The sequence below is a fragment of the Larus michahellis genome, chromosome 1, assembly GCF_964199755.1.
Source record: "Larus michahellis chromosome 1, bLarMic1.1, whole genome shotgun sequence".
NCBI classification, from domain to species: Eukaryota; Metazoa; Chordata; class Aves; order Charadriiformes; family Laridae; genus Larus; species Larus michahellis.
In genome coordinates this window covers 189,517,842-189,543,209 of record NC_133896.1, presented here as the reverse complement: position 1 = coordinate 189,543,209, position 25,368 = coordinate 189,517,842, and the positions used below count along the sequence as shown (strand labels likewise).

General features: G+C 40.8%; 1 protein-coding gene across 12 annotated transcripts in view; it reads left to right on the top strand.

The window, feature by feature from the left end:
- ENOX1 (ecto-NOX disulfide-thiol exchanger 1) overlaps window positions 1-25,368 on the top strand; it is a 383,990-nt gene that overhangs the window by 72,284 nt on the left and 286,338 nt on the right. For 9 of the 12 annotated variants that reach the window (XM_074564894.1, XM_074565012.1, XM_074565005.1 and 6 more), the window contains one exon: window positions 3,772-3,845. The gene's annotated coding sequence lies outside the window, so the exon portion shown is untranslated. Of the gene's footprint in view, window positions 1-3,771; window positions 3,846-18,171; window positions 18,321-25,368 lie in introns of all 12 variants that reach the window. The other 3 variants (XM_074565021.1, XM_074564951.1, XM_074564960.1) reach the window with 1 other exon arrangement.

Below are 25,368 nucleotides of genomic sequence, written 5' to 3'. Positions count from 1 at the left end.
TATCCTCTGATAGATGTTTTCCGAGAAAAAAAGGTGTTTAAAAGGAGATAATCATGGTGCTTCACAGTCCTCTTTCTCTATTGCATCTGGCCAGCCTAAATAATAAAGCCAAGATCCAGAAACTTTCCACCTTCTAGTTTCTGATGTGCTTACTGCGCCGTGTTCTTTTCCATGTGTTTTTTCCCAAATTAAAAATTAAAGAAGTTCCGTTTATTTTTCCATAAATTCATAAAGGGTGATTGTGGTTTTTAGCTTCCTTGACAAAACACTGAAAATGCATTTTTTTTTTTTCAAGTCAGTTGATGAAAAGAACTTTCAGTTGTCAGGGGGAAGAAAGGTCTAGAAAATGTTGGATTTTTCATCGAAAATCATTTTAGCTCATAAGGCATTCTTTCCTTATCTTGACGAAAAGAAAATGATCAGATCTCTAGATCAATAATGTCGAAAGCAGCAACAGCACTGATCATCCCTGATGCATGTTGGTTTCTAATGTGCTTTCATATCTGAGCAGTTCCTCGTGCTGTAAATACCAGCCTGACTTGCACTCAGGCTTCAACTTCAGATCAAGCAACGGCGAAAAAATAAGGGCTGCTTAAATGCAGCAAGGCTTGGAAACAACAATTTTTTTAAAAACGCCAGTATGTCAAAACATTGAAGGAAAATATTGAAGTGTACCAGCGTGCGTCCAGTTTGTCTGTTGCGGAATGTTTTTTCTATTGAATAATCACATCTTCTAGGGTCTGAAGTGGTGGTTCATTGTATGTAATGCATTGTTGTCGTGCCCCAAGGCATTAAAAAAAAAGAGATTGAAATTATCTGGAGGAAACCAAATCGCTTTATTTCAAAGACAAATTAGATTGATCTATCTTACCAGTCTCCATAGATTTCATAAGCACGTTACTCGTTGAAGTGGTATCAGGCTTTTTATATATTATAGCAATTTGCATACGTTCATTAAGCTGTGCTTTGTAAAGCATTCTGACAGGGGCGTTTGATGAATCCTGTCATGAACTGCATTGTTTCTTTACGTGGAACAATCTGTTAAATCATGCCTTTGTCCTTCAGTTTGTCAGAATCGGTAAATGAAGCAGATGTTAATAACTGTGGGAGGGTTTGGGGGTTTTTCGGTGTTTGCAGAATATGGGATAACTGTGAAGGGCATGATGTCTCTGTGGAAGAGACAGCTGGTGTTATTAAAGATAGAAAGTGTGCTAAAAGTAAAAACTTTCCCTGGCATCTTTTAGCAACTCTGTGAGGCTTTTTGGAACAGTCAGATGGGTGGTCACTTCAAAAATAATCACTGCCAAAGTTATTCACAGCAAATCATGTGCATATACTAACATACAATTGTTCTTAACTTTGGCTGCAAACATGCTGTCACAGAGCTATCTCAGCCATGCAATAATTCATTACGTTTCTCTATAAATATGTCATAAGAAATTCTCAGGCCAACAATGTCTCAAGACATGTCTTTGAGCAATATTGTTTCATGCATTATCGCGCTAGTAGAATTTCACATTCGGCTGGTGTTTCGAAGGTTACCTTTACGACACAAGTTTTGCTGGACCTGACAGTTCAGCCTTGGAATCTACTACCCGTCGTGAAGGTCACTTAGCTGAAGATGTTCCAGCCGGGGAACAGCATGCGTGTAGGTGGTTAACTTGCTTCAACTGATGGGTGGTAGCTCCTGTCAAGGTGTCATAACCTGAGTGCTTGTAGTCAGGCCTTGCAAGTGAAAACAAAACATGTGCCTGTAAAAGCGGTAAGAGATGAGGGGGATAAGTAAGAGAGGAAAGCAAAGCATGGGGATGAATGTATGTGGAAAAGCTGTTACAAGGCTAGTTGATGGAGAAGGAAATGCAGAAAAAACAGAGGGCGTTACTGTAGAAAACAAAGGCTAAACTTCGGCCACCCTCTGATCTTGCAGATTTTTATTGGTATTACCTAGTAAATAGCTCCCGCTCCTATTAGAGGCGATATTTGGCTGATTTTCACATTAACTTTAATGGCATTCTCTTTGTGTTTTCTCTGCTCCTTATTGTGGAAGTCTCTTTTGGGGAATTGAGTAGGAGATGCAAAGGGCAGAGATGTAGTGGTGTTGCTCGTGCCTCTGTGATGGAATCTGAGCTTCTGAGCCTGGCTTCTCTGCAGTTGACATCAATAGCAGGGACGGCAACATAGTGCGTAGAATAAATAATCCTAGAGGTTGTCATGTTTATAGAGATTGCCTGAAAATACATAGAGAAGACCAGCGAGGGATTTCTGTAGTTGTTGTTCTTGCACGTGAAAGTAGGCAGCAGCTACAAATCAACGAACTGTTTTGCTTTTGTAAGAAGAATTGGCAGAATCTTTCATGCAGTTGCTGGATAAAAATTTCTACTGCTTCTGTTTCTCAGAACCAGCCTTATCTTTCTGTCTGATTATCTTGCAAAAAATGAGCAGTGGAATAATTATCCATGCTGATATTTGCATTTTGTCTCTCTGCTTGAAAATTACCAGCTCACAGAAGGGAACAGAGGGAGTCTAGGACTCCTTCGGTGGGCCAAGCCTTTGGAGAAGAAAAATGCCTGCTCTTCAGCTGGAGCACAGAGGTGCTCCCAGATAGGTGACCGTTGATGCGTAGTGGGTATAGGCTGTTCTGTAACTGATTCGTCGTAACTCCACTGGGGTGATTCACTTTGCCTGCACTGGGAATCCTGCGGTGGGTACCAGTGGTGCAGCTGTAAGCAAAAGCTCAGGCAAAATTGTGGGGAAAGGAAAAAGGCAAGACTTTTTCTAATGTGGACTCTTAATAATTTTTTTCTAAGAGCTGTGGCTGTGTGGCAGCACTGTGCGAAACAGTGTTTCCTGCTGCAAAATTCAAAGATGCTAACGCTGCCGCAGAAATACTCAATACAGCATGTACTCATGATGGTGAAGCTGATGTGGTTATCTCAGAAGTCATTGTCCAGAACAAAGATCGGACCACGTGCATTTGGACACTTGAGCTATTTTTTCCTCTTCTTTTTCCTTCCTTTGTGTTTTTCCTTGGTCTGCTGAGCCAGTTTCTTTCTCCTGATGCATCCTCCTCCTCTTTTTTCCTTTCTTAAAGACATCAGACTTATCAAATGCTTTATGCTCAGGGTCACTGTGTGAGAATCGCCAGGAAGATTTACAGAGACTCTGGGACTAATTGTGATTAGGTGCTTTACATATATGCTTACAAAAATGTACATCTAGAATTCCACACCTGTAGCAGAACTGACATGTTCAGCACTTTTGGACAAGAGCTAATGCACATAATGATATCCTTGATTTTTCATGTGGTTTCCCTATTCATGCCATTGTCTTGCTGCAAACTAAAGGCAGAATATTACTTAAATGTATATAGGGATGCTTGTAGTTTCCTAAATCATTTATATTTTCTGATATGCCACTGGCAGTTTTGCATATTCAGTATGTTGGTTTTGTTCTTTCATTACAGATAGTTGTAGCAAAATTGCTATTTGAAAATTTTACGTGTTTTCAGAGTTTTCTACTAATTTTGAACTTGTATGTAGATGTTGCCTAAGAATCTAGACACCATTATATATCTTAAACTTAATACCCTATGAATTGTCATACTATCATTGTTATCACCCACAACATTTCTCAGGTGAGGCACAACTTTAGGACTAGCTCATAAACTCATTTCTAAATAGTAATTTTGCACAATAATATTTTTTTTTCTTTTATATGCTTAAGCCATATACTTTTAGTGACTTTTAAAAATATATATTATCTCCTTTTCAGATCTTGGACTCTGAACTTGAATCAATTCTTGGTTATATACTTCTTGAAACTTGGAGAGTATCTGCAATAAATAGGTACGTTTAATGGATACATTCATGTTTCGTGTTGGGTGATATGGAGTGTGTGTGAGTTTTGTTGACAGTTTAATGCTGAACTTCTTAAAGCTCTTGATAAATCTCAGCTGCCGTGAATGGGACAGTATGATGGATCTTTGCAGGTTGAATTTTCAATAGCCCGTGATATATGTATGGCAGAAATTGGGAAGGGTATGATGCTCACAGTTACTCAGAGAGAAACCTGTAGCCAAACTTACAAATTTAACTTCAGACTGAACAAAAAGATGAGTCTCCATGAGCAAGTAAGAAGTTTTGGAGGTAAAATCACTTAGTCAGAAGAATTAGGTCTACCCTTGATCCCCCATATTTAAGGCTGTGCTTTAACTGTTTTTTGGTCTGTGTTTGGTTTTCTTTGTAACTCCTAAAGGTACAAATGTGACTAAATACTGGAAGAAAAGGGCCATGAAAGTTGAAAGCTTGGGCATACTGCAGTTCCTGGAAATTTTCAGAAGTATTTCACTGAAGCTAGTAACGCACTTAGAACATTTACAGAAAATATTCAGGCAGTTTCAGACACACATTCTTGCATACAGGAAAGCAATTTTTAGGTGATTTCTTTTTTAAAAGTCAGGTCACACTTTATAATGCTTGAAACTCTGCTGAGCTACTAGCAATGGAGAAAGGGAAACAGAAGATTTGGAAGGTTTTATTCTTTCGAAAGGGTTTATGGACCTAGACAACTTTTTGAGTTTCAGCTCTACAGAGGAAAAAGGTTTCTCAAAGATATGGATGTAACAGTTGAACTTACCTTGATCTGTATGAGAAACTTCAAAGAGATTTATAGTGGGGGAGAGCTGGAATTCTTCTTATGGAATAAAATCCAGGACCAATTTTTGGGGTAGGGGACCCCCTCCACAAAAACGGGTAAGTTGCTTGTTCTGTAAGAATTAAAATGCAAACTATTTTCATAATGTGCTTCATCCATAGGTCCCAACATGTTTAGTAAAAGCAGGAGAATATCCATTGTCTCCATTTTATGTATGGGGTCAGGTACCTTCCTGGATCTATGATTGTGTTACCACTGGATCTCCTGGATGTTCAGACCTGTGTCCAGGTCTGTCAGAGGGTCCTATGTCTAATGATCCTCTCAGAGTGTGTGCAGAAGATCTCAGCAGAGCTTCTGATTGTGTTTCCTTAATATTTCTCAAATCTATAGAAGTGCCTTTACTTCCCTGCTTTTCATCTATTCCCTCTTTGTGATGTGTTTCTTTGGTCTCATTTGTTCTGCTTTGTTTTCTCTTTTGCTCCTTTATTTTGCTTTCCCTTGGGGTTTTTTTGTGTTTTTCCTCCTCTTTTTAATTCATTTTCAGTCTCCAGGGGTTGGCAGCAGTAGGATCTTACACAAGGAGGAGCTTCAGAAAAAAAATCATAGCAGAATGAGCTTCTCTTTTACTGCCTCTCTAGAGAGCCTGCTGTAAAAGGCAACTTGCTGTCATTCCTGTAAGTTTTCTTTTGCAGTCAGCTCTGCTGGGTGTCCCCTTTGTGCCCTGTGAACATCTGTGTTGCAGCTTATGTCTGAACCCAACTGGAGAACAAATGTGTGAACCTGCTTCTTATTTTGAGCAGGAGGCTGCTGCTATTAGCAGGGCACGTGGCCTTGGTTCACCTGCAACTTCTAATCCCCATCTGGGAGCGAACCAGCCCCCTGTCCTTGTCCATGGGGCAGCATGTTTCCCTGCTTCCCTCAGGACGCTGCCCGATGCCTGTCGGTTGTCAGCATTCATTTTCTCCGTGATTTTCTTCCCAAGACATCATGCAGAAAGGAAGAAAGCTGTAATCGCTGTAGGACTTCTATGGCACAGCTTACTTTCTACTGCTCCTGGAAACTTCTCCCTGCATGCACACAGTCATGCAGGCACCACCCAGTAGCACCACCCTTCTACATAAGGAAGAAAGCTTCAAGCTCTGAAATATTTAGGCTCAGGGGATGCCGGAGAAGATGAGGAAGCCCCACTCTCTGGGCATTGCTCAGGATTCCAGGAAGAGGCGACAGTGTTTCTATGCTTATTTTGGACATGGCATAAGACAGCACGTTGAGCATAAATTGTGAACTTTACCTCAAACAGACTTGCTTTGAGCAACTTTTTACTTTAAAAGAAAAAAAAAAAGAATAAAAAGAAGCAGCAGTGCTGCCCTGTTTGCAGAAGCACTGTCCCACTTGAGCGTGCTCAGCAAGGTTTGAAAAGCGTAGGTGATGAACTGCAGTCTTTGCGGCATGTGTGTGCCACCGAGAGAAAAACGAAATCTGTTGTGTCAAGTTGGCTACGGCTTATGCTTGAAGGGTTGTTGTGACGAGCCCGGAAGGTGCGGAAACTTTTGGGAAAGATCAGGTGCAATGGCAGAGAACGACTGTAACTCTTGCCGGGGGAGGAAGCTGGAGGATTTGAGGTCAGTCTAAATCGGTAGCCATCAGCTGGGAAAGGAACACGGCTGATTTAGCAAGAGCGTGCAACAATTCAGCAACTTCTGTCAGATGCTTGTGTTGGAAGGACTCAGAAATAGCAAATCTTCCTGGCTGACGTTAACTGAAGTGACTACTGGGCAACCTTGTTTTCCTTCTCTTTCAGTAAATGAGCTCCCTTTTGGCAGAAAGGTACGTGAGTTTCAGAGTTTTCCAAGCCAGGTTAGAAAAAGTTGGCCCCTTTCTTTCCAAAACTAACCATCGTGGCAGTCCCAATGCGCCACATATCTCTACGTGTGTGAATCCCATGCAGGCAATGGTCTCCCTTGTTCATTCGTGTATGCACTTGTTACCGAGGGAAAGGTTGGTCTGGCTGATTGTACGACTGGGAGTGCTAAACAGCTAAAATTCCTAAACAAAAAAATCTGGTCCTCTTTAAACGTTGGCGGACAGATATCTGTCTCCCATCTGTGGCAGCCTATGCCAAATAGCAGAAGAACTGCAAAGTTTGTGTTCTGAAACCTTGGAGAAATAACTGGCACGCTCTGAGTTATATTTTTTTAAACTACACGCAAATCTGAAACATTAAACACAGAAACTAACATTAAATTGTGACAAGCAGGCAGAAGCTGGGAAGTTCAGCTGTAAGGGTTGTGCCTCCTCTGTCCATACGGCAAAGCTCTGGCGGAGGGCATGGAGATCCCTGGCACTGCTGTGGGTTAACAGTAGGCATCAGTTGCCCACCGGGCAGGCAGACCCCTGGCTGTCACCTGCAGCTGGGTCACCCAAGGCGTTGTACGGCCTGATGTAGCCGGGAGGAAGGTGGCTAGGAGTCTTGCAGGTGTGTATGGCTCAGAAGATCCCCCTGGAGGTGTTTTCTTCCCCTTACAACCAGAAAGGTTGTACACCACAGCGGACAGTGCCAGGTTTGAACGGCTGTTTCCTCAAGCAACCCCTTGCTGGAGTACTTGAGCAAGGGAGCTGTGTTCAGGGGAGAGGGAAATGTGGATGAAACAGCAGGCTCTAACTGCTCTGTTTGCTCCTTGGGGACAGGGAATCACAGAATGGTTTGGGTTGGAAGGGACCTTAAAGATCATCTAGTTCCAACCCCCCTGCCATGGGCAGGGACACCTCCCACTAGACCAGGCTGCTCAAAGCCTCTTCCAGCCTGGTCTTCTAGGGCTGGGGCATCCACAACTTCCTGGGCAACCTGTTCCAGTGCCCCACCACCTCATAGTGAAAAATTTCTTCCTGATATCTAACCTAAATCTACCCCTTTCCACTTTGAAGAAGGTGCTCCAGCAAAAAGCTGGGGTTGTAACAGTTCTCAGACAGCCCTGAGCCAGCAGTTACATACAGATGCTTTGTCTAGTCTTGTTCTTAATTGGGGTTTCATCCAAAAAGGACTGTGTTGCTCTTGGTGAGCTTTGGAGCAGCCCCATGGAGCAGCTGGGAAACAAAGCGGGACTGTGCATCAGCCAGTGCCAACTGGGCAGTAGCAGTTTGGTTTGGTTAGAGAAAGTGTCGGCTTTTAGTGGTGCCCTGTTCATTTTTAATTTGCTTCCCCATCTAGGCACTGCACCGTCTTTAGTAACGTGCATCTGCTGTGTTGTCCCTTCTATTTATCAAAGTTATGCAAAGAAGTTACACATTGAAACAGTTCCCTTTTCTGAACTGCCGTGGCGTTGCGACCACTCGTTTCCCTTTGCAGTACTAGAAAATGTGTGTTTACAGCAGGTGATTACAAGGATGCCACTTTGGTACCTGGGAACCAGGGAGCAATGTCTTCTTCTGATTCGCTGGAACTGTCGTGGCTGAGTCACGCTGCTAAACGTGCCATATGTTACCAAGTAACACACGGTGTTATTAATTGAGGATGTCAGTAGCATGTTACACAACTGTCAGACTTAAAAATTAAAGCACTAATAAGGAGCTTTGAAATAGTTTGGTTTCAAATTCGTTACGGTTTATAACACCAGTAATTCTGAATACAATTTTAATTCCAAATGCAAGAAAATGAAGGAAAATGAAAGCAGTCCTTCTGCTTAAATGGCTTAATGACTTCGAGTATTTAAGAAAGCGACAGTCTCCTTATGATGTGAGTGTGTTTCGTCCACCTTACAGTACTCGCCTAGCTGGCTGCCACCTGCAAGAATCATTTCTTTAGACCTCCTGAAGCTCCATTGCGGAGTTGCTGCCTGTCACCACATGCATGGGGTGAAGATGGTAAATGTCCGAGTGGGTTTTTTAATATGAGCACTCAAAAAACCAATGCCAACAGTGAAGAAGTGCATACGACCTGCTGTTGATCCTGTTGTGCCTTTTTACTGTGTTTGCTTGAAGAAGATGTTTCCCAATTGGAGAGGCAGGGGCACACTCGTGTGTGGTGCTTTCTGTATAGATACTAATCGCTCCTCCCGCTTCCTGTCCCCGTGCATCCCGGCGATGCGTATCGCTGTTCATTGCACAATCATCGGGTCTGTCATCCTACCCGTACATAAACCGTGTGGTAGCCAAATGTGGCAACAGGGGAACGAAGTATCATTATTTTGTCAAGACAAGATACCCAGCGCAGAGTATCATAAATTGATCCCAGGAGGACAGACCTAGAATATAAACTGTAGTGCTTTGAATATATGCGTGTTGTAATTGTATTAAACGCTTTGCAGCAATTTGTATTGTATTACAGCTGACAAAGTATTTTACCTCCTAGTAACTAACTAATGTAAATAGTGTTGATATTTTTCTTTTCCATATTTATAATTACATTAATTGCTTTGCGTATTAATAACAAACAGTTAAGTGTCAGAGCCCAAGCTGTAGCTGCCAGTAATCCACAAGCAACTTGTTTGCATATTCAAAATATGAAACTGAAGAGTAATTGCCCTTTTTGCAAGCGTATATCTTCATAGCTTAAATTTTACATAGAAAAGCCCATTGTGTTACCTAAATATTGTCATGTTCAATATCAAATCTAGTGCTAATAGAACGTCTTTCGGAAATGAAGAGAAACTTTGTGCTAAGAGATCAGAAGACATCTGATGAGAAATAAATGAATAGCTCACATTAGCTAGCTAGGAAGTAAGTTAGCTTATTTCCAAATAAAGCTAAACTTTGAAAAAGATGTTTCCTTTTTTTGAAAATACCCTTTTTCAGAAAGCAAAGCTGGAAGATCCACATGTAGTGCAATTTTTCTGTAATGTGATTTAATTGGGCTAAGAGTGTGTCGCAAAGCAGCATTCCGGGAGTGACTGAATTTTTCAAACAGGAGCTTTTTTGTTGGAAAGTTTCCAGAGAAATAATCTTTCTGCATTGGTATTTTGCACACTTTAGCATTGTTATTCTTAGAGACAGAGCAAATTGTGATTTCAGCATAAATCTGCCTAAAACTTCAGTTAAAGAAAGCCTCCTCTTCAGGTTTCTTGTTTTTTTCCATTTTTGTTGTCTCTGTAATGGCGATGCTCTATTTGTGTTGAACTCCTTGCTGGAGACCAGCATTTAATAGAGCTCGTGGTTTCAAAAGTTTGCAAACCACTGGTGTTTGTGAGGTCTGCAGAGTAAAGAGTCAGTTCCAACTTAATATTGCAGATGTATGCTGAACTATCCGGGGAAGAGCAAAGGTTGATTAAATTCACAAAATAAGGTGATTCGTAGTTTTCTAAATATGTCACTCAACCTAAAATTAACTCAATTATTTACCAGTCACACACATGCTAATGAATCCTGACAATCTCAATCGACCCGCTGCGATGAACTTCACTATCACCTAATATTGTTTCCTCTGTATTTTCCCTAAAAGGAAAGAGTGATTGTAGCATTTATCACATGCAAAGCAAAAGCGCTCAGGGATTTTATTATTTTTTTAATACCTGCAATTCCAGGGCACTAATAAATTAATTAAATTTAATTAGTAAGGCTATAAAAGAGGCACTTCTTTTTGTGAGGGTGTCTCCTAAAGTTTAATCCCCCAGAGATTTCACGTGATAGTGATGAAAGTGTCTGCTTCTAAGTCAGCATCAATCATATTATTTAAGAAATAAAGCTGAGGTTATCTTTTCATGCAAAATCTGACAAAATTATAAAGACATTAAGATAATACAGTAAACATGAGTTATTATTATTTCTAATGTTAGAATCACCTTGGAGAGGTGTTTTTTATCTGTGTGTTACCAGTAGCTATAAGAAGTATGTAAGAATTTTTTAAGTTAGCCAAAATCTTAAATGGGTTTATCTATATTCCTGCTAAATACAGAAAATTATTTGAATAAAAATGTGGTTATCCTGCATTTGTACTTGAGTTATGGGTAAATCTCCAAAAGGCTGCCCTGGATTACGAAATAGTATCTCTCTTTCCCTTCACAAGGCTTTTCCCCCAAAGCTTTACAAAATCCTGGATGAAAATCAACATTGATCCATAAAATAGACATCACTGTAGCATCAACAGGGGTAGGGAACAACAGCTGAAGAGATTTCTGGCCTATGGTTATTTCTGTCAGGAAAATGGAGCTAGATAAAGATATATATATAATATTTAAAGCTGCTGGGCACTGGCAGGCTGTTTGCAGACAGCTGCATGTTCAGCCTTTTTGGCTGGAATGGTTAAGGGGCTAATTAAGTGGACAAGTCAGGTCTCAGCATGGCCTTAGGGGGAAGTCTGCCCTGCCTCGGCTTCCCATGAAAGTTTTGGCAGAGATGGGTTTGTAGCTGGAGCAATCTCATTGTGAGCTGTGGTGCTGGGTCTGAGATGGGCTTGCTAGAACCCATTTTACTGGGTTTTACTCAGTCGCTGCCACCCACAGAGAAACATAAAAAGTTAAAAAAAAAACCCTGCAATTTTGAAAACTGAAATTAAGTCATCACATTCAATTGAATTTCTTTCTGGGTTGTTCCATATTATTACTGAATTTGTTTAGATGGTTGCTTGTTTGATTTTTTGTGGGTTTTTTTTTTTTAATCACTTCCATGGTTTTCTTACTTGATTCATTCAGTGACATCAGTTATAGTGACCAGTTGTTTCCGTGGTGACAAATTGCAGTGTTGGAAGCATCCTTGAATGAATCAGGTAAGAGAAACAGATCAACTAAAAATGGAGAAAGTTCACTTGCAAAAATAAACCAGGAATATTTGGTAAAGTTTGCAGGAGAGTGGCTTGGAAATCTAAAAATTAATATAATATAGCTGAGTTTTCAGTACATCCAAAGAAGCCAGCATGGCTAATTTCACAGTGAAGCACAGACGAATCTGTCCTCATCTGGTAACTGCAACCAGCTGGAGAACACTTAAAATAGATTAGAAAACTCCATAGTAAGAGTGAGCGGATTTAACTGCAAGAAAAAATTAAAGCTTCTTGTTTATCCGCTCCACTATCACAACTGCCATCACAGTTCACTGTGATTAAGGTCTATCTCCTTACCAAATTGCATCTTAAAAGGATCTTGAGTACTTCTGTTATATCACAGATCCAGTTCCGATTCCACACTGGTGCGAGCCAGGAGCAAGACCACTGAAGATGATGGATTTGTGTTGGGCTGATGTAAACGCAGGTGAAATCTGATTTGCTTTCAGTATATGTAGCAGGGAGCATAGTTCCAAATTAGGAGGCCCCAAATGATACTGTTGTATGTTGTACTGTATCATCATGGATTTAAATAGTATTTGGGGTACATGCTAATAATGCCAAAAAGACCCTTGATGTGTACAGTGACAATAAGAATTAATTCCGCTCCCGTCATGACAACTCTCAGAGGGAATATTTTGCCTTGCCTAGGCTCAGACGTTATTTCCAATAAGTACGGAAATAATGGCTCACAGTGCTGCAGAGCGTTAGGAGATCTCAAGGGAAATCTCATCAGATTATGTGATAGGTTTGAAATTAATCCATGTCCCCACTGTATTTACACAATATACAATTGTCTCTCTGATGGCTTATAAGGAAAGGTAAACGCTACCATCCTAAATCAGCGAGGGGACTTGCTGCAATACATTCTCTTGGTAGAGACTACATTTCTTTCCAAGTTGATAGAAGCAACTCAGAAAATAATTACATAACTTTCTTACACTGCAGACGTATTGTTGTCTGGTTTGTAACCTCATTATGCCACATCATCATCTTTCTTGCAGTTCTCCTTGCCGCCGGTTCAGCAGACAATAATTTTTTATGTTATCCGTATAAAAAATCTGAAAGGGAAAAAATCATTGAGAACTGCTTGCTTCTAGAGTTGATATTGCCTAGCCATAGACCCATCCATCCACCTTGTCACTCGTAGATTGCTCTTTGGTGAAAGCTTCGTTAGAGAGCTGCTCTCACCTCTTTGCACATTGGTTTGGGATTCTACCAGGCTTTGCCTGTTCAGGTGTGCAGAACTGTGTCATGTTAGTCCAAAACCTGTCTTCTCACCATCTTTCCCTGAGGAGCAAGGGATTATCATCCGTGGAAGAATGTACACTTCACCACACTCGTAAGCAGTGAATATCTCAAGAAGCATATGACAAACTTGCCAGCCCATGGGTTGTGTTTCTTGAATCCTGCCTGCTCTGGAGGACATAAGCCAAAAGCTCAATTGTGAATCCTTATAAGAATTTAAGTATGCAGGAAAGATGTTCTCTAGTCAAGAAGTCTTAAAAGGACTGGAAGAGGAATGGTCTTCTTCAGTGATCCCTGTCTACTCTGAAGCTTGAATAAGTGCACTAAGTGGTTTTGGAGACCCAGTGAGAGGTAAGTTAAGACAGTGTGAAATGCTATATGAGATGTGCTAGTCTGGCCTAGACCTTTATAGCAAAGTGACCTTCTACATTGCTTTTGTGAACATGGAAATAAAACAGGGGATACAGTGTGCATTTCTGCAGCTTCTCTCTCCTCTCACTCATTCAGCTTCATTTGTATCTGGCTTCCACATTTAGCTCCCAGTCTTCCCTGGGATTTCCTTCCCATTGTAAAATCCATCCTTTCTCCAAAGGTGTTTTCTTTTCTTCTTTGTAAGCTCTTTCTTTTCCTCGAAGATTCAACAACCCAGTGAAGAACCTCTAGGGTGACTTTTCTTCTTCCTCGGTAGTCTGTCTACAGACAGCCTTACAGTTCTTCTTCCTTATTGTCTGTGATTGCCGTTATTCTTAAGAGGACCCATCTCCTTTTCCTTCCAACAGCCTCTAGTTCTGGCAGGCAAAGGGTTGAACAGGGAATGCCCTTTCTGTCTTTCTGCAAATTTGTTAGGTTCATGTAAACATTTGGTACAAACAGTGGGTTTGGTTTGCTATAAACTCTAGTTCTATTTAGAGCCGCTTTTTTTTCCTTCTCCATTTTGATAGACTGTTGGATCAGCGTATCAGCAGTCACATCTGACACTAGTGTCAAAACACAATAGATACCTGGCTCACTTTAATTAATCACATAGAAAACAAGAGAAAACCCACATAATAATTTATTTCCTCTAATACTAATGCTTCCAGATTCCAATCGTCTTTATCAGCTTTAAAACCATCTGAGTATATATTAGAATCTCATACATTTTATCTGATAGGTACAAGTACAAACACCTTTTCTACTTGTTATTCATGGTAGCTGCATTTTGTATGTCATTTGTAATTGTATTTTTCGCTCATATGCATTGGGGGAGGAGAAAGGGCTATATAGCTCTTTCTTTATTCTTGTTCACCTTGCTGAGCCAAAGCCGTTAGAATGGGGCTTGCACCATCCAAAGAGCTGTACACTAAATTCCAATCAATTAATCACTGAGATGACCGAAAAGGAAACATAGATTGGTGATAACGGCTGCTGCTGACAGCGCAAATACAAGACAGTGAAGTTGAAGCAGGAGGATCTGAGGAATCATTATGACTGGTAACGGTGTTTGAGATGGAAAGAAATCAGGTTGTTTCACAATCAACGTTAGGTTCGTAAATGACAGTCTAGGGAAAAACAATTGTTATTATTTATCAACTGAGCTTGTTTTCAGTTGAATTGTTTGGGCTTTTTAAACTTTATATGCTGAGAAATTAATAATTTAAGTACACCTCTTCATGCTTTCTGAAGCATTGAAAAATATGAACCTGAATAGTGTATGGTACTTAAAAGTGTGTTTCATATAGAGGTATTTATCTATTTGTCATGTGGAAGAAAATCAGTAATCTTTGTGCACCAAAACTTTTATACTGAATGTTTTTTGAAATTTCATTATGTAGAAGCCCTATGGAAGCTGTGCTGTTCAAAACATTTTTGTTTTCATGTACTGTAATGTTTATTTGTTCAAACAAAGAAATGCTTATCTATTGAAAAGATAGCAGTGATAAATTACTTCAGCTTTCATGCTTACCTACTATTTTCCATTTGGCATTAAATTCTTGGTTGAATCCCAGAGGTAGATAGATCTGAATTCAAATGTTACCTTGATGCCTTTTTTAGCCAACCCCTGTGACCTGATGATAAAAGGAAATTTAGTTGTCTAAAGGACCATCCTTCTTGTATAGTTTAAACCCCATTACATACCAAAAAGGTTGCAATTTTTACCTTTTTCTCTGAACTGTATTAATTTTCAGAGGATGTACAGGACCTCTACCTTTACTGTCACAACAACAGCACTTTAGATATCAACAGCGTAACTATCTGTTGAATCTAAATAGCATGCAAATTGAGCTTCCCATACTCATCCTACCTCATTACGGGTAATGCTGAATATGCTCTGTTAATCCTTTTGAAAAATTATTGACTCCTGAATAACTTTCTTTTACTACTATAAATCATATCTTCATGGTTTTTTTTTTCTGTCATTGACTTTTAAGTTCAAGGGTCTGTTTTATTTCTCATCAGAAAACAAATTTCTCTCTGTGCTTAACATGAAGTATTCCAGGCTCGTGTTTTCCATTTTAATGGAGGTTCATCAGTCTCCCTCGTCTTCTCCTCACTGAATAAATGATCCTTATGCAATGCACAATGGGAGCATACAAAAAGAGAAGAGTAACAAAACAGTTTAAAAAGCTAAAAGGCAGCATGCCATAAGTTAGCTGTTTTAGCATATTTGAATTTGTAAGAAAAAGTAACTGGGAACTCTTCCCTTGTTTGCCAGTCTTTACCATGCATCAGTTGATAGAATAATTGTTATTTACAAAGTAGCAACATTGGCCTTCAAATAGGAATCATAGAATCGTTTAGGTTGGAAAAGACCTTTAAGATCATAGATGTCAACCATAAACAACACTACCGAGTCCACCACTAAACCATGTCCCTAAGAGCCACATCTACACATCTTTTAAATACCTTCAGGGATGGTGACTCCACTACTTCCCTGGGCAGCCTGTTCCAATGCAACAACGCTTTCAGTGAAGAAATTTTTCCTAATATGCAATCTAAACCTCCCCTGGTGCAACTTGAGGCCATTTCTATCACTTGTTACTTGGGAAAAGAGACCGACCCCCACCTCGCTACACCCTCCTTTCAGGTAGTTGTAGAGAGCGATAAGGTCTCCCCTCAGCCTCCTTTTCTCCAGGCTGAACAACTCCAGTTCCCTCAGCCGTTCCTCATAAGGCTTGTGCTTTAGACCCTTCACCAGCTTTGTTGCTCTTCTTTGGACACACTCCAGCACCTCAATGTCTTTCTTGTAATGAGGGACCCAAAACTGAATGCTGTATATCCCCGCTGACTTTTGAGGTCTGTATCTTCATCTACATTTTAGCTGGTCCATATTGGTTGCCCATTGAAGGACTGTAGACATCTGCTTGTGAAGGAAATGAAGTTTCTCATGCTGCTTTGGGAGGAGAATTTCCTGCCCTGGGATGAACGAACATGTGCACTTGGCCAAGCACTTAACATCAACCTGTGCCAGTTTCTCTCTGATGAGTATGAAGGGAGCCTGAGCTGACTGGGTCTGATGTGGACAGTGATGTTTTGTCTGATGAGTCCAACCCAGTGTGTCCAGAGATTCCTGCCTGCTAGTTTTTCTTTTGATAGGCCAAGATTTTTCCAGAGCAATTTTGTGCCATTATTTTTGTCACTGCTCTTCCTTTTGTAATGCCTTCTGATACGGATCACAACTGAGACCCTCTTTCCTTACTCTGGCTCAAAAGATTAGGAGTCTTGTGTTTTGGTATGGAGTCACACTGGTCTACTAACTAAAGTCCAGAGTTCAAATGTTTGGGCATGTTTTACTTACTCTACCACAAACTCATACTCTGGCTTTCCACAGGGCCATGGGAGCACTGGTAATGGTGGTTGCTCATGTACTAGAATAGAATAGTTCAGTTGGAAGGGACCTACAACGATCATCTAGTCCAACTGCCTGAGCACTGCAGGGCTGAAATGCAGCTACTGTGCTACGTAAGCTGAGATATGGGATGTCTTCTTTTGTAAGGTAAAATTCTGCTAAGCTCAAGAAAGTACTCATTATTAGAATTATTATTAACATTATCACTACTGTTATTTCTAGATTCCAGTTGGGTTCTCTGCACTCCTAGAGGGATTGCCTTTAGTGTAAAATCCTACCAGGAAAGGTGCACTTCTAAATAATGAAAGTCAAGGATACATTTAGTATCTTGCAGGGCTGGCTCTACAGCAAAGGCAATATTACTGTTACTTCGAGGCCGTCAGAATTCAAACCCTTCCCATGTGGAAGAGCTGTTTGACAGAGTGATTTTGAAAATGCTACTTCACATTAAATGTAGCAGGAGAAAATTGTCCCCAGGAAGATATTATCTGTGCGTAGCCAGTAGTTTGGGAAGGAGCTTTTCCAGATATATTCCTACTCTTTTGAAAAAAATCTGTTTTCTGGAGTACATTAGCCTGCAGAGGGGAAGAAACGGGGAAGCTATTAATATGTTTTTCCATTTAAACACAAATGCTTTCTGCTAACTCTAACTGAGAACAGGAGTAGTTCTCTTTTGGCAAGCAAATGCCTGTTAAGGGCGCTTTGCTGGATGTGTTTGTGCTATTCTGTAATCTTGGTGGTCTGCACAAATGGGCACAGTCCCCAGAAGAATGACAGCAGGCATGAGGTAATGAAACAGAAGATCCACATTGGCGTGTTGGTGGAAGAGGAGAGCACACAGCTCACCTCCTGCCGATGATGTGGTTGACTTTCTTTGGGAATTATTTTCCAACCCTGCAGTCCTTCCCTTCGGAGAGGGCAGGGTTTTGGTGGTGGGAGTTAGAATTAGGGGGATTTTGACAGGAAGTACCCTCTCAGTTAACAGAGCTGGGCTACTGCAGTTTTTCTTCCCAAAGGAAATGTATATGTTTGTGTGTGTATATATATATATATATATATATATTTGATTTTATTGACAGTGTTTAGACTGGTTAATTTGAAATGTGCGCAGAGCAGGCAAACTGTATTTTCTGGAGTCTGAGAGCATCCTCTTTCTGGAAAAATCTTTCTGAAATTATCTCGTGGTGAGTAGAATTTGATCCATTCTATAGATAAAAGAGGCTGGTGTTTACAGATATGCAGACAGCGCAGACACTGTCATGTCTAGATGGTATGACGAATTTCATTATACTCAGAAAGTAATCCAAGCCTGTTAGAGAAAAGTAAATAACCTCAAATTCCTTCCTTCCCTCCTTCCTTCCCTCCTTCCTCCCTTCCTTCCTCCCTTCCTTCCTCCCTCCCTTCCTTCCTCCCTTCCTCCCTTCCTTCCTCCCTTCCTTCCTTCCTTCCTTCCTTCCTTCCTTCCTTCCTTCCTTCCTTCCTTCCTTCCTTCCTTCCTTCCTTCCTTCCTTCCTTCCTTCCTTCCTTCCTTCCTTCCTTCCTTCCTTCCTTCCTTCCTTCCTTCCTTCCTTCCTTCCTTCCTTCCTTCCTTCCTTCCTTCCTTCCTTCCTTCCTTCCTTCCTTCCCTCCCTCCCTCCCTCCCTCCCTCCCTCCCTCCTTCTCTTTTTCTCTCCTTTTCTTTCCTCCATAGTGCCTGAATTTTAACAGTGAGTTCTTACCGAAGTCTTTGCTGATCCTTCACACGTAGCACCAGTCCGCGTGAAATTTTATTACAATGAAATCATCAGGGGAAAAGAAGAAATCAATCTGGCCAGATAGTTATTACCATATTTTAAAAAGGTAAAAACCTTTGGAGACTCGAGTTTCAGTGGACTGATAATGTGTCACAGCAGGGCTCTTTTCCCCCTGCAAGTCCTTGTCTGAGATGGTCATGAGTAAACAAAGTACTCTGCCATCAGGCTCTTGCCCTCCTCCTACACCATCCCTAACAGCAGCACGATGTTTACCGTTGTTAGTAGCCACCTGCTTCCCTTCAAATCCTCCTCATGCAAAACACGGTCGTTTCAGAACAGTCATTATACGTTTGGAAATGGCAAAGCAATTCTCCAAGTCCCACTGATTATGTTGTGTAGCAACCCTACTGTATGCCGTTTCTGCTGCTTGGAAGGCTGGTAGCTGCTTGGCAAGCTAAAGAAGAAGCTTCTTTCCAATAACAGTGTTTTTCTTTTATCCCGGAGTGTGGTATTATTTTTCTAGTGGTATGATTAGAAAAGAAAATATATACAAAGCTAAAGAAATATTCCAATATATTTATAATATAATATTATGATGGGCATTAAATAAAGTCATTCAAGTGCTTGAGTTCATTCAAGTATTTTTTGGGCTTTTAAAAAGAAATAATTGTTGCACAGAAAGTCTTGCCCGAATAGCAATTATTTGATTAAAAGAATACTGGCCCAGGTCTTGTGCTTGGCTTTCTATAAGCTTAACCATGCAATCATTTTTATTGCCATTGTTGAACATAGATGGATTTAAATAGGGCTTCTCCCACGTAGGTTCTTTAATGATACTTTTAAGGAAGAGAGCACAAGTGGATTGAAATGAAATCCTGAACCCACAGCTCGGGAAGAGTGTGGGACAGGGTGTGAAAGGAACCCTGGAGCTGTCAGAAATGGCAGGAGTAGCATTACACAGCAAGGAGACCAGGGAGCTGGAGTCTTTCTGAGGATGGAAAAATAGCATTCTTTCTCCCGAGAGCCCTTTGCTTTGACTGGATGCGGTCCCTATTCTCTCGGAACCTATTGCTGCCTATAACAATACCTCCAAATGCAATTGGCACCCATTCCAGCTGCCTGCAGGCAGTTACAGAAAGCAAGCTGGGTTTCTAGGGTTTCTTAGACCCACCCTACCTAAGAAACGCAATTTCTTAAAAGTGCGTAAGGAGAATAAAAATAATTAAATGGAAAAACCGTGCTAAAATCTTTGTGAGACTTGAAACAACTTGCATTCTGTCCATTGTAATCTGACATAATGAGCTGGAAAGACACATTGCATTGATGGAGATCTCAACAAGGAGTAGATAAGTGCCAGAGGTTGAGCCTGTTAAGACTCTGGGCAAAGCTTCATGCTGCTGGAAACATTCTTCCTTTGCAGAGTGAATAGTAGCTGATTGTTAAGGCATGGTTCCTGCTGATGGCAGGAGTTTAGAAAATGTCTAAAACTCTCAAATGAAATATGGTTGAAAGTAAGTTTTAAGCAAGAAGAATCCTGTCTGCAAAAGCCTGCGTGCTGTAAAACTCCTTTTTGCCAAGAGTGGAACAAGCAGGGACTTGACAGATAAAGAAATAGCAACAAACAAGCTCAGCTTTTCCAGAGGTGATGGAAATGTGCTCAGAGCAATGATGCAAGCCCTCGGTGATTCTGGGTGTGTCCCCCACATCTTTCCTTTCCGAAGAAGCCCAGAAATACTTGGTGTGTCCTTAATAGTCTGGAGAGACTTGGCAAGAGATGTCACTGAGTGTTTATTTGAAATGTGGTTCCAGGGTAGTACGAAGCAGATATTCATTCAATCTCAAGATTACAGGAGGATTTGGAAAAAAACACAGAGATACAATTATTTACCTTAAGGCATCTGATTTTTACAGGTTCAAATAAAACAGATGTGTTTCTTGTCTGCTGCTTTGGAAATTTTGCAGGGTTTATATAGAAAGCATTCCATTTATTAAAAGATAAATATCTTTAAGTGGTTCTAAATGCCAGTGAGCTTTATAACAGAATTCTGGAGAATTACCACAATGGTCTATTCCTGTTAATGTAACTGATACTGTCTGAGAAGCTGCCAGTGTAATTCCCTCTGATATTAGTGTTCTGGCGTATATTTGTATCACGTCACTTCTGTATTTTGCATGTTCTAAAAAGATATCGTAAGGGGTTTGGTCTGAAAGAGAAATATGTGAAATTACTATTTTTTTTCACTAGCATTGTAGAAATTAAGGTAGATTGCATGGATGGGAGGAAGAAGTCATTGTTTTGAATTTCTTCCTGGTGGTCAGGTTGGAGAGATAGATTGAATAGACATGAGGAGACTAAATTTTCTAGGACCATGTCTGAAGATAACGTAGAAGGGCTTGCTGTTCTTTTAGTTCCACATCTACTTTTGCAAACAGCCAGATAAATCCAGAATTAAGGGTTTTTTTGTTATATTAAACACATATTTCAGAAAAAAAGTGAAGTAAAAATTTAATGGACCATGTCTATCCATCTTCAATGGGTGCCTTAATAAACAGGAAAAGATATAAAAGAAAAAATAGCATTGAGTACTGTAACTTCTATAGGAATTTCACCACCACAAGTCTGTGTGAAATCAATACACTTAACCAATTCAGTTTCAGCTGTTATGGGTTTTACTGAGTCCATTCACTTCTTAGATCCTCTGGGTTAATATAAACTATTTCTGTTATACAGCTTGCACAAGCCTAAGAGGTTCGACATCCCTGGAGAAGATGTCGAACAAAGACAGGGTTTCCAGCAGAGAATCCCCACTGCTCATTTGCTTTTGGACATCAGGCAAAAAGGTCTTGCTGATTGTTACTGGATTACCCATGTTCAGAGTATTAAACAAGGTTAAAACTTGAGGGTTTTTCCCATCCACTGTGACTCGGTGGGAGACTTGTATGCCTGTTGTGGGATAGGATTTGACCTAAATTTGCATCGTGGTCAGATTTGCATACCGACCTCTTATTTTTGGGAACTCTGAATTATCTTTACTGTGGTCTGAAAAAATGGCTGACTGATCAGTGTTAGTGATTTGTATTTCAGTCCCCCACATGTCTTTGCTGATCTGTTCTGTAAGTGGATTGCCCAGTCAATACTAGCATCTCAGGAATTTGAGACTCTGTCTGGGAGGATTTTTTTGTCTAAAAGGAGAAGAACAAGCATTTGGGATGGCGGGGAGGGGATGGGACTGGGCTTTGGCCTCGTCAGTAGCCTGAAGGAGGGCAGGAGTTTGCAAATGATGTTCAGATGCAGCAGTTGTTTCATCTTCATCACCACTATGTTGTGAGTGAAGAGTAGCAGAAGAGGAAGGCAGAGAAAAAGGTCACTCAAAGGGAAAAAGAAAGTGAGGGGGAAAGTAGAAAAGCATAGCATGAAGCAAAGTAGGGAGAGCAGGTGGAACAAGTCTGCCAAGAGCTGGAGAAAAAGGCCAGAGGAAACATAGGGAATGTGGTAAAGCCCCTGCCAGGCACTGTGTAAATCTGCTCTGCACTTAATGGCATCTTTCTCCAGGCTAGCAACTATGTCTAGCTGGTTGGGGAGCTCCAGGTAGCAATGAAGATGCAATGGCAGTGGCTTCAGCTTGGCTGTTCAGAGATCCTAGGAATGTATTTTGGATGCTGTCACGCTGATATCTGTGTTTACTTTGTTTTAACAACCGTTACCAGCCAGGAAAGACAGATTAAGCTAGCGCAGGAACGTCTCCCTGCTGCAAATGCACCTTTGTTCTTCCTTCCCTCCTTTCCTCCCCATTGCCCAAAGGCTTTTTCTCCTGTGCTTCTCCTACTAGATAAGGGTCCCTGTAGCAAGGAAGACTTGCCGAAGCAGATTCTTGACCTGACTTCAATCCAGCTTCAAATGTGTGTATGAAGATGTAATAGGGTAATTTATCACCTTTATTCAGGTAAACAGATAAAATTGCAGGCGGCTAACAGCCTTCATTTGTATGCAGGAAGTTAGAGGGAAGTTAGGCAGTTAGATAGCAAGACCTTTCCCTATCTGACATGGATTCCTCAGAAGGGAGTAATCATCATTCATAGTTTTCCACCGGCAACTTTGCCTGATACGGGCAGGTAAATCACAGAGCAGAGCTTGGTGCTGTCCTCTAGCTTTGATACTTGTAATTGTAGCAGTTCTTCAGCAAATATTCAGTATAACCCATGCAGGACTTTCAGCATAGCTTTTAAAAATAACTAAGGAGTTTGAAATAACCGTGCTTTATATAAGAGCAAACAATAAAGCGCATGTGGAGGAGGCTTCATTAAGATTGCTTGACCTATGAGCGAAATAAAAAGGAGGACAAGACAGGCTTTCCTAGTGATTTACTTTCTATGCCCATGAATCATGTTTTCTTCCTCTGTTATTGTGATTGCATTTTTTTCTCAGCACTGCTCACCCTATCATTATGGGTAGAAAAAGTAAAGGGATTGTGATATTTTTCTCAGCGGTGATGAAAGGAACAGGACACTTCAAGGACACGCTATAAAAGTTGTTAGGACTGCAAGATGCTGTAGCTTCTTCAAGATGCAAATACTGTGTATGGTCCGTATTGGATTAATGTGAGTCACGCTGAAGCTATACCATAAGCGATACTGATCTTGCATGTTTACTTTTTGACTTATCAATTCTATGACTTCCTTTTATTCCCCCAGCATTTATGGGCGAGTACGCTTTTGAGGCTGTAAACCCTATGGGAAGGAGCCAGGCAGTGCACGTTGGCAGTGAATCTGGCAAAAGACACTGTTTAAATATTTACCAGCAATAACAGAGGGTTGTTTTTAAAAATAACTGTACGTTTCAGCATATTGTCTTCAAGGAGCTTATTGGAAAAGGAAAAATAAAGGCACAAAATATTGAAATTTTTAAAGAGCTTTCAAAATGTTGAGGAGTATTTGCAAAGTAGTGCAAGTTAAATCTATTTTAACATGGATTGATGTGGGCTGGCTTTTTCCCTATTTTTGGTATAGAGGAAGGGAAGGGAAAGCAGGAGGGGCTGGTGCTGCGCAGCCATCAAGAAGCCCTGGGATTGGAAACCACAAAATGAAAAACAGCAGATGTGAAACAGTGGCTTGTGACTTCCTTCGTATGAGCACACATACATCAACCTCATAACATCATTTAAAACTCCTCTTTTGGGGCCATGGAAGAAAAGAACACGGAAGTAATTAGTACTAGTCTAAAAAAATCCACAAGAAGACATTTGTCCTTGGCAAAATGTTTCTCCGTATTGCTTTATGGTTTCTACTTATCCAGACAAATTATTCCCCAGACGTAAAGCAGTGCTCTGACATCATGTGAGATTACTATACAAGATTATAATGTGGATGTGGCTTTGTCACAAAAGACAAATGTTCCTCGGGCCGTTTGGCAGAGCTGTTTGCTGACTGAAAGGACGGATGGAAACCCCCACGCTACAACAAACTTCAAGCTGTAGTTCCCTTCAAAAGTAGTAATTTTAATCCAATTACACTAGCAGGTTGGAGAATCAGTGGACTTTCATACTGACGGCATTCTGTGAGATATTAGTTGAGCTATGCAGACGAATAACTAGAGAGGATTTAATTACAACAGTTACTGGTGTTTTTCAGAACATCGAAGACCTAGCCAGCAGATAATGCAGCAGATGTATTACATGAAGTAGAAGTTGATCACAATTTTCTGGATATTTGGGGTTTTTGTACCAAATGAAAGCATAATTATTGAGTAACTTCTACTACAGTTCTTACAGGTGTTTTTTTGTTTTGTTTTGTTTTCTTCGCCCCCCCCCCCCCCGAGTTAATCTGGTAGAATATGAATTTTCCCTTAATTGAAGCTGTGGAGAAGAAGCATTGGCCTCTAATTATCTCAGTGCACTTAACATCGTACTACCAAGTGTGTGCTTTGGCACACACAGAGGCTAAAGGTAGACTGATTTATCTTAAAGTTGATATTTTTCAACTCAGGCAACCTAAGTAGTATTTTTCTTCAAAAGGAGTTTAGGCAGTAAGAGTGGTACAAATCTTCTCAAGCTCTGCAAGAGTGGCAGGAGACATAGGCTGTTATCAACAGAGCAAATGCAGGTCACTCACAGGTGGACTGAAGGATATTCTTTTCCATTTTGTTGTCAAAATATCCACAGGCAGCCAGAAGCAATCTAATTTTTGTGGTGCTATTTTATCAACTGAAAGAACCTCATGAAATTTTTACATATGAGCTGTGCTGTGAGGTCTCAGCTCTTCTGAAGACAGCAGCTACAGTGGATCAAGTTTGTGAGAGGTCAAGGTAGACATGTACCATGGTTGTTGCTTTTCCGTGGTGTGCTAAGTCAATACTATAAACACTAGCCACCTCCAAAACAGGATAAATTCCTGTGCTGAAATTGGAGGGTGGACATGGCAGACCAAGAAAATGACGGCATTGCAGTTGTTTGGTGTCTCCACCTCTTGCCAGCTTCTCTTCTGTGGTGAAAGGATGAAACACCACTGACATCAATGGGATCATTCCCCTTTTCACCAGCAGCAGTGTTAGTTCTCTGGCATTCAAGTACTGCAGGACTTGAGGAGAGTTGTGATGGATTTCTGAGAGTGTCTCTAACCAAGAGTAGTTTTGTTTAGGTCTCCCGTGAAAAACCACAAAACCAAAAGGCACCATTTGGGAGAAAAAGCTTGTGATGTTCAGAATAGTGTATGATAGCGCTGACTATAGCAACAGATATTCCTCTGTTATCTGGCACATTTACTTCAGAATGAAAGCAGTACACAAGTGTGAAAACATCCGTTTTTATGGTAGCAGTGTTTGAAGAATTTCTTCTGGGAAGAGCGCTGAACTGGTAGATCACTGCTGAGGTCCTTTTGGCCTAACAGGCCTTTTTTCAATTCTGCAAAGCTGACAACAGTTAAGGGAAAAGATGAACAGCCTTTGCTGGGACACTGCATCAGTTGTATGAGAAATGGAAGTGGGTCATTCTGGACATAAAATTTAATGGAAAAAATGTTTTGTCAGCATCAAGACATTTGAAGACCCATCTGTTGAGGGTGTGTCCGTTTCTTCTGCCATGACATCTGTTTAGAAGGAGGCGAAAAATTCCCCTTGTGAATCACACCAGTGCTACAGAGCTGGGAAACTCCTGCCTCTC